The sequence below is a fragment of the Amaranthus tricolor genome, chromosome 2, assembly GCF_026212465.1.
Source record: "Amaranthus tricolor cultivar Red isolate AtriRed21 chromosome 2, ASM2621246v1, whole genome shotgun sequence".
Classification (NCBI taxonomy): Eukaryota; Viridiplantae; Streptophyta; class Magnoliopsida; order Caryophyllales; family Amaranthaceae; genus Amaranthus; species Amaranthus tricolor.
In genome coordinates, this window is record NC_080048.1 from 16,500,045 (window position 1) to 16,503,917 (window position 3,873).

The window sequence follows — 3,873 nt, forward strand, 5'->3', positions numbered from 1 at the left end:
CGTAGCGCGACTTACTATGAGTGATTCCTTATCTGTAGGAACCCCTTCTGATTCCGATAGTGCGTCTAGCGATGACTCTGGTGATGCTGATTTTGACCCTGATCGATACATGGAGGATCAGGACCGTCTGGATGTGTCGCCTTTATTTGCCTGATTGTTTCTACTTTATTTGATTATGCATGTGTACGAGATCGTATGTCTAGTTCCTTAGTAAAATAAATCGCGAACAATTTTGTTGGTTGAATGATTTGGTTGTTTATCTCGGACTTTTGTAGTTTTTTTTGAACAAGTGGTTATGTGGGATTTTATACCCAAGTATTTCTTTTTAGATTGGAACTATATGGTATTATTGTTTTGAATTTGAATTTTGTTTTTAAAAGTCTAAACATTAGTAAGTAGAATCGATTAAGTATTGTATTTATGGAAAAAATGCGAAGATTTGATTATAGTCTCATTGTTCAACTCTTTTACCTTTTTAGGCTATTACCTTGTTTATTTTAGAGCAATAATAGAATGAGTTTTCCTTAACCACAAACGCTGTAGAAATGTATTTACATACCTTGTTTAACCTAATGCAGTATACCTGCCATCATGCCACCCTTTTTGAAAAGGTCTATGCCAAGAGGAAACTCTTACCGCATGCTTCGAAACCTAGTTAAGGCCCTAGCTGGCGCAAGGAATCCAAGACTGAAATCTTTGGAGGAAAAGGCTTCGTCAGTTAGTAAAAGAATAGCCCAGAGTAAACCCTCGACTTATAGTGGAAAAGGTGAACCTTCTATGCTAGAAAACTGGCTGAGAGAACTTGAAAAGCTTTTTAGTGTGGTAAGATGTCCTGCTGAGCTCATGGTTGACCAAGCCGCGTTTTTTCTAGTGGAAGACGCTGACTATTGGTGGACAAATAGTAAGATAAGGTTGATATCAGAAAACGACGGTGACTTAAGCTGGGAAGAATTTAAGGGGGCGTTAAGGGACCAATTTTATCTGCCTCATGTGAGGAAGGACAAATCAAATGAGTTTGCTAGGTTCGAAATGGGAAACTTAACGGTGGATGAATATTATCAGAAATTTAGGGAATACTTGAAGTTTTGCCCTGAGGATGTCCCAACTGAGGGAAAGAAAATTCAGCGTTTTGAGTTAGTTTTATCGTATGAGATCCAAAAGCACATTGAGACTGATAGATATGATACTTTAGACCAGCTATACAAGAGAGTTGCGCAGATTGGAAATGTTATCAGGAAAGAAAAAGAGAAGATGAGCCATAGCGGGGAAAAGAGGAAAGAACCCATGTTTCAGAATGATACGAATGCGAGTAATCAAGTCCAGAATCAATTTAAGAAGCACAAACCGTTTGGAGGCTTCCAGGAAAAAGGTTTCCATTCTGGTCAAACACAGCAAGAGTGGAGGAAATTCGAGACTAGAGGCTAGAATGCAGAAGCCTTTGTATGATCGCAATGGGAAGGAAAGAATCTACAACTGTAGGAGGTGCCAGAAGAATCACCCAAGAAGGGACTGCCGGGGTGCGTTGGTGGACTGTTCTTACTGTGGTAAGCTGGGCCATAGAATGTATGAGTGTTATACTCGCATGGGACAACAAGAGTTGCAAGGGGGAAATCACAGAGGCTTCCAACAACAACGTCTCATTAACGGACGGAGTGGTAATGAAGCTGGAAGGGGGAATCACAATGGTGGAAGTTTTGGCCGAAACTTGGGAGGTGCCTCAAACCCTAGATTTCCGGGAAATAACTCCGGTGTCCAGCAACGACAGGGAAATGCTAGAAACGAGAATTTCTTTTCAAGCCAACGTGGTAATCAAGGAGGTGTTACTACTTCTACTCAGAACGATGGCAGACTTTCAGCAGTTAACTCGAGGGAGGCAGCGCAGGCGTCGGATGTGGTCATAGGTACGTTTTGTATTAATACAAAATCCGTTAAAGTACTTTTTGATTCTGGTGCATCATGCTCGTTTGTTTCAAAGTCTAGAGTTAAGGACTTAGAATTGGAAAACCCCGAGGAAACATCTTTTTCAGTCGCTGCTCCTTCTGAGGAGATTTTTCATTGTAATACGTTGTTCCGTGAAGTGCCGGTTAAGATAGGGAAAGTAAAATTTCCAAGTAACTTATTTTCTCTAGAAATGGATGATTTAAATGTAATTCTTGGGATGGATTGGCTAAGTAGATATAAAGCAATAATAGATTGTGAAGAACAGTCGGTGACTTTAAGTGGACCCAGGGGGGAGAAGGTTAAATATAGGAGTCTTCCTAAGGGACCGAGGATAAAAATCGTATCGTCATTGAAGGTCAGGAAGTTAATCAAGCAAGGGCAACCATGGTTTCTGTGTAGTATAAGTATGGTGGAGGAGCGGGAGCTGCGGCTTGAGAACATTCCGGTGGTCTGTGATTTTAGAGATGTTTTTCCAGAAGAACTTCCTGGTATGCCGCCAAGAAGGGACGTGGACTTCTCGATTGACTTAATCCCTGGGACATGGCCAATTTCAAAAGCCCCTTACCGAATGGCCCTAAAGGAGATGGAATAATTGAAACTCTAATTGGAGGAGTTGTTGGAGAAGGGTTATATAAGACCCAGTGTGTCGCCTTGGGGAGCTCCAGTGTTGTTTATAAGGAAAAAGGACGGAACGATGCGTCTCTGCATTGATTACAGAGAACTCAATAAGGTCACTGTTAAGAATAGGTACCCATTACCACGGATCGATGATCTTTTTGATCAGTTACAAGGGGCAGGAGTCTTTTCCAAGATTGATCTGCGGTCAGGGTATCATCAGTTACGTATTAAGGAGGAGGATATTAGTAAATCAGCTTTTAGAACCAATTATGGACACTTCGAATTCACCGTGATGCCTTTTAGGTTGACCAACGCACCGGCAGCATTTATGGGGTTGATGAATCAGGTTTTTAACGCGTAACTCGATAAGTGTGTAGTGGTGTTCATTGATGATATTTTGGTATATTCTAAGAGCCGGGAAGAGCATCGAGAGCATTTAAGGATCGTCTTGCAGATTCTACGAGAGAATCAGTTATATGCTAAGTTTTCAAAGTATGAATTTTGGTTAGAGCAAGTGGCTTTTCTAGGTCACATTGTTTCTAAGGAAGGAATTTCTGTTGATCCAGCAAAAGTAGCAGCTGTTCGGGACTGGTCTACACCTCGGAATGTTACAGATATTCGAAGTTTCTTAGGATTAGCAGGGTACTATCATCGTTTTGTGAAGGATTTTTCTCGTATCGCTCGTTCGCTAACATCCTTGATGAAGAAGGAGAAGAAGTTCGAATGGACTGAGGAGTGTGAGAAGGCATTTCAGTTGTTGAAGGAGAAGTTAACTACAGCCCCTGTGTTGACCTTACCTGATCCATCCTTGGAATACTCTGTCTACAGTGACGCTTTCAAACATGGATTAGGTTGTGTTTTATGCAAGATAGGAAAGTGGTGGCGTACGCTTTGCGTCAACTAAGGACTTATGAGGTGAATTATCCAACACATGACTTGGAATTAGCGGCTGTGGTTTTCGCATTGAAAATCTGGCGACATTATCTTTACGGTGTCAAATGCAACGTCTTCACGGATCATAAAATCTTGCAATTTTTGTTCACTCAATCCGAGTTGAATTTGCGCCAACAACGTTGGCTAGAACTTATCAGTGATTATGATTTGGAGATTTCCTATCACGAAGGTCGTGCGAATGTAGTTGCTGATGCTTTGAGTAGGAAATCGAGGCATTCAGTCTCAGCGTTAATAACCTCTAAGGAGTTGTGTAAGGAGTTTGGGAGAATGAACTTGGAGATAATCCAAGAAGGGGAATTGGAAGCCAAGTTGAGTGCATTGTCTATTCAACCTACCTTTTTCGAAGAGATTATGGCTAAG